Consider the following 6,512-nt stretch of genomic DNA (forward strand, 5'->3'; position numbering starts at 1 on the left):
CACAGGGTATGCATAGGAAGATATGTCATTACATAAGTGACTATGATTGAATTTGAAATTGAAAATTCATAGGACTACGAAAAACCCTCATATACGGTGGAAGCAATATGGTTGAAACAAGTCACCAAGTTGGCTAGGTGGGCTATCAAAAAAGGACTGCTGCTGGAATTCACGTACGAAAACCTGAGCCAACCTCAAAAGAAAGTACCAAACCTCTCATAACTCTTCAGCAACCATTTGCCAAACTATTACTCCACTTGGCTGGAAATGATAGGTGTCTAAGACTTTATTTTAGGGAAAAAGACAGGCATGCTACCTCAATGTACACTCCGCTTCGTAGGTTCTCTCATTTATCTCCTCATTTAATATGTTTTGTCCTTATATACGAATCAACACCCACTCAAACTCCTCTCTCATCTAGACGTATATGATCGATTTCTCTTTCTTTTGATAGAACTTCATTTTTTTTTTTTTGATGAAAATGTAATCACACAAACCACACACCAATCCCAAAAGGTTAACCTACTTTTAGGACTATGGATTGGTGAATATACACAACACATACCACCCGCACACACCAGATGTGAGACTAAACCCACACACTCAACACACATAGCACAGTTTTTTTTTTATGAAAGTGTATTCACACAAAACATATTTCTACTACTACTTCACTTGGTTCTTGGATCTTATGGAAGAAAATTTTGCAAACTCCAAATTTAATTAACTCTCTCAAGCTTTAAGGGGCAGGTGTGGAGCCCTCTATTCTCCTGTTTCTTTTGCCTAGATGTTCAAATGAGGTATTGCACTTATCAATTTTATGAGGTCGTTTTCATTTCATTATCTTAGGAGAAGTTTCTATTTCTCAATGGAAAGCTGGTGCCTATCTCCATCTCTTTCTATATTAAAATTGACTATCTTTCGGTGAGGAAAGACAATATATTTAACTTCTCTGATTTGGACAACAAAATCATTTCTTTTTTGTTCTTCCTTAGATTCTACTCCTTCCACTTTGTCTGCATCTTTTTCCACATCTCTTTGTTCATGGATGGATACATTTGAGTAGGTGCCCTTTTTGTTCTTTTGTTGAATATAGCAAACCTGAATATGTAAAATATTAAGGCATATAATGTATTCACAATAAAGTGATTGGTTTAGCAATCAATGATTTGTGCAGGGCAGCTCTTAATAGTCAATGAAAGCAACACAAATAGACGTTTTGGTGCAAATCATTAGAAGGGGAAAATTTTAAAATAAGGAAATAAAAAAGTTTAATAAACAATAAAAATCTAAAAAAATAATGCTATTGAACCCCACAAAGAAAGAAAAAAAACCTAATAAATCTATGGTTTAAAAAATTGGAATCGCATCGTGTGATTAGTTGTGCTTGGCACGTTGGTCAAGTGCTCACTTGTTGAATACTTGATCATAGGTTCAAATCCTAGGAACAGGGGTAAAGCTGCATACATTTGACCCTCTCTAAACCCTACTAAACGAGATAGCATTGTGCACTGGGTACCACCTTTTTATCGAAATCAATCCTGATCCGAATCGATCGGTACCCATTCGACCCAATTTCGAGTTTATAATCTTTTATTTCTTTCTCAATTTAAATGAAAAATGAACCAAAATGGAGGAGGAAAAGTAAGTATAATATGAAAAAAAGTAAATGATGAGTAGAGCAATGACACATTGAAGCCGACCAGTTCATTGCTTCCACCATTCTAATATGACGAATTAGGTTGCGTATCAAAAGAAAAGATACTTGGATATTTGGTTACTTGTGCCGCCAATTCCTCCCTCTCTCTCTCTCTCTCTCTCTCTCCCTCCAATCCTTCTTATCTTTCTCCTTCTCAGAAGGTTCCTATTTCTTTTATAGAAGAATGCTTTAAACATAGTTAACTCGAAGAGCTTTCTAATGTCTTTAGGTTTTGGATTGAACCCTTTAACATGGTATGAGAGCTTATGATTCGTTGATTTTTTTTTTCATGTTAATTTTTTCATTTGTATGATCATGTTTTTGGTGTTTTTATACACTTGAAGAGCTTTTCCCATCTAATGTCTTAAGGTTATGAGTTGAGACCATTACACAATATTTAAAGAGGAGTATTAAGAGTTAAGAGTTACAGTCTAACATTTCAAGTTTTTTGTGATTTTATATATTTGAGGAATTTTTTCCACCTGATGACTTAAGTTTTGAATCGGATACTCCAATGCTGTTTAATTTTTTTTTTTTTTAAAAAGGGAGAGGGTTCCCCACGATGCCAAAGGGCGATGAATCTACACACCGCACCAATGATGTTATAGAAAATGATTTCATCCACATAAAATCAAAATGGATCAAAAATCAAAACAAGAGAGAGAGTGTCAGTATGAACCTCATGACTTAATATGTAAGATAGGGTATAATGGAATCTATACTCTGACGTTGTATATTTTTTCCTATTTTTTTTTTTAATTTATGAAAAATATGTTTATAGTTGAGTTTACCAAAGAAGAAATTCCATGTCAAAGATTGCCAACAATGGAAATTGTATGGTCAAATAGTCCCTTGATTGGTCATTTGGTCATCTAAACGAATACAACAAATTACATAGTTGAAAATTGGTTGATGCTTATGAATTTGAGAGTAAATTATAAATTTGGTGAGACCTCTTCAAGGGTAAGTCCAGATCCTTTGATAACAATGAAGAAGCCAAAGATATTAAACATAAATAAGTGTAACTATCATTTGGAGTTATTAGTATTTTTCTGGCATAACGTCAATGCAACAAAAATTTTATTCTTCTTAAGCTCATGTCAAAATGGAATTAGGTAACTATAAAACATTTCCACCTAGATATCGTCACACACCGTCATGCTTAAAGATATTTATAAAAACAGGGTAAGAGATCTCTACTTGGTCGCATGGTCTTTACATAAGCGTCTGGGTCAATGGGGGATCGAGCACGTCTAGGTATCGGATCTAGCTCCTCTCTAGCGCACTTGTGCGCCGGACGGTATCCAGTGCACATCGTGCGGCTGGGGCTGCGATCCACACCATGGCACACATCTCGATGCACAAGCGCCTGGTTTGAGGCCTCCCCAGCTGGACGATGTACACCGGACATCGTCCCCGCGTGGGAGAGGAGCTCAATCCCTAGGTATCTACCCAGAGGACAGAGATGTCATTTTACGGTGTCTTATGAGAGGGCATAGAAAACACCACCAAGTAGAGATCTTTTTCCCATAAAAATTGAAAATTCGAGTAAAATGGGATTCTATATCTACAAGAAGTTATAAACCATGTAAAGTCAGAAGAAGAAGACAAGTAGTAGTGCAGTTGGTTATTGTCTTTCCAATAAAGTGCAAGCTCCCACTTTCGCAGTAATTTCCAGAACACAAATTGGGCTCATGAATTTTGTTCATAGTTACATCTTGAAATTGTCATTTTGTGATATTGTTTATCACCTTTGGCGTGAAAAAGATAGGAGGATTCACATAAGTTATCAACTATCTCGTCACTACATCAACCACATTATCAAATGATGTCAAAGGGCGGTTGCAAGGTATCACATTCACTGTTCTTGATAGCCTCAAGGCTAGAGACGTATGCAGCTCTTAGAACATTCTCGCTATTTTCAAACACCCCTCGGTCCAATTCTCCTATTGGGAACCCTCTTTTTTTTTTTTTTTTATTTTATTGTAGGGTAAATTACACGTTACCCTTTGATTTTCAAACGAAACTTAAATCACCCCCTGGTTTTTGAAAAAACTCAAATCACCCCCTCTACAGTAACGGTGTTAGTCTGTTGTTAGTTATTGGTGTGAAAGGACTATTTTATCCTTGTACTAAAACATTAGAATTAAATTTACAATACTACCCTTCCTTCATCTTCAACATTGGTCAAGGGTAGTTTAAGGATTTAAATTTATTTAACTGACTAACATCATCACTTAACAGCATAAAACTAACGATAGGGGCTAATTTGGGGTGATTTGAGTTTTTTCAAAAACCAGGGGTGATGTGTAATTTAACCCTTATTTTATTAATTTTTTTAGGCGGAGGGGGAAGGTACCAGCCAGAAGATTCCTTAGACCTTTTTTTTTTGGTAAACTCCTTAGACCATTTGGATAAGCTTAAATTGTGATGGCTCCCTTGCAACAAGGACAAGCTAGCCTTGGATGTGTTAGGCGGTGTTTGGTATGCATTCTTGAAATGCGTTCTAGGTCGATTTTGTATTCTTGAACAATAAAAATAACGGAAATAATTATTTTTATCATCCTTGAATGCGAAATTGACTTAGAATGCATACCAAACACAACCTTCATTGGCATTGAAAAGATGGTCTTTGCAGGATTTGAATATGTGTATGTCCGCTTCGATTGAAGTAGTGCTATTGATTATCAAAGGGACCACGACGGTCGACGGCTCCCTAGCAATGCTGGTGGTCAGTTGATTGTACTAGAAAGCCAAGTGACAAAAATCATCTATCAAAATTGCCACCTTCCATTGGCGGTGATGAATATACTTTCAACTCCTTGCCCTTTGATATTCAAGCTTGTAAAGTTAGGGATCTTAGAGGGTGTTGATATGCTGAGCTGAAATATAGAGCGACTAATGCATAACCCGACCTTGTCAGGCCATCTCATGCATCTCCCTTTCCTAGCTTGGTCGGCCCATGCATCTCCCTTCCTCCCCATGGTTAGGGCCAATCAGGGTTAGCCCGGCTCGACCTGAGGGCGGGTCATGGTTGGATTTTTCTGGCCCTGAGTTAGGATCGGGTTGGGCCTGGGCCCAACTAAAGGGACTTAGGGTTGGGCCGGAGTTTTAAAAAGGCTGACCCAACCTGGCCTTGTTACAACCCTAATTTTACCACGTACCAAGCAACTCAATCTCAATTCCTTAGAGGTGAAAGAATATATCCAAAAATGGCTAACAAACATAGTGCTTGTTTTAAAGAAAAGTTATTGGGGATTAACATGTGTGTACTTTAGGGATTTCCCTCAACCTCACATGGACATTTATTCTAGTAGATTATACGGTTAAATGAGATCTCCTATTATGGATTTTCAAGATATAATCAAATAAAGATGGCTACTCTTCAAACATGAATAGACTACTCGATTCTGATTCCTCTTCCTAAATTCATGTTAGAAACTGACCGAAACATGCATAATTCCGATATTTCCATGGCCGCATCCTTGTTCCCAAAAGGGTAAAAGTAGAAAAAAAGTTAAAGGGCAAGGATTCTCCGAGCTGTAGTTATCTTATTCCCTCCCAAGTATTCTAAGTTCTAACATGAAATTGTTTATTTATTTGTTGAGAAAAATAAGGTTATCTTGTCACGTGGTCCCTGTGCTTAGACACAGTTGGGCATAAAATGATCACTCTACTCCAATGGAAAAGCGAAAATCTCCAATCTTGAGATGCTTGTACACATGCTTCCATGACTCTCGGACTGGTGCGAGGGAGGGTCACACGAGTAAGTAGCATTTCTTGCCTTTATTAAAATGACAAAAAATAATAGAAAATTCAGGTGAAGAGGGTCGCAAACAATGTTTCAAAAAATAGAATAAGAATCAAATCGATCAATGTTGATTTTAATCTAAATCAACCAAAATCAGCTAGAAATGAAGCAGAATCCATAGGCGATCATGAGTTCACGAGCAATTTGGCCAATCCGATGCTAGACTTCTAAAAACCATAGCCCACATAGTATACCTTGGTGCATGGTTCAAAGACACTTTTCCGTAAAGAAGAAAAAAGGATAAATTATAGTCACCCTTTGGTTTTCAAACGAAAATCATATCACCCCTTGGTTTTTGAAAAAACTCAAATCACCCCCTCTACAATAATGATGTTAGTCTGCTGTTAGTTATTGGTGTGAAAAGACTATTTTACCCTTGTACTAAAACATTAGAATTATATTTATAATACTACCCTTCCTTCATCTTCAACATTGGTCAAGGGTAGTTTAGAGATTTAAATTTATTTAATTGGCTAACATCATCACTTAACAACATAAAACTAATAGTAGGGACTAATTTGTCATATTGAGGTCTAAACCAGGGGGTGATTTGAGTTTTTTCAAAAATCAGGGGGTGATCTGAGTTTCGTTTGAAAACCAGGGGTGATGTGTAATTTTTAGGTGCGTGCAATGCTGCCCTTGCGTCCAGGCAAAATGACTACCACACATACTTGGGATTCTCTGCCTTTCCATGTAATGCAACGGTCATTTTGTGCAATTTGGATCCTCTATTGTTGAGTTACCCGGCAGGACTGTGTTGCCTAGACACGGTGTCGCATGCAATGTCTGCTTTACCTTTGCCCAAACGTCTTGCTCGAGTGGGGGTAAGGCAATCATTGCATGCGGCACTGTGTCTGGGCAACACGATCCTACCGGATAGCTCGGCAATAAAGAATCTGGATCCCATTTTGTGTGCCCTATGTCTGGCCATAGGAGCAGCGCACCGCACATGTCTACGTAGCGTTTTTTCTAGTAAAAAAAAAAAAGATTTATTTGGCCGGT

The sequence above is a fragment of the Telopea speciosissima genome, chromosome 2, assembly GCF_018873765.1.
Source record: "Telopea speciosissima isolate NSW1024214 ecotype Mountain lineage chromosome 2, Tspe_v1, whole genome shotgun sequence".
Classification (NCBI taxonomy): Eukaryota; Viridiplantae; Streptophyta; class Magnoliopsida; order Proteales; family Proteaceae; genus Telopea; species Telopea speciosissima.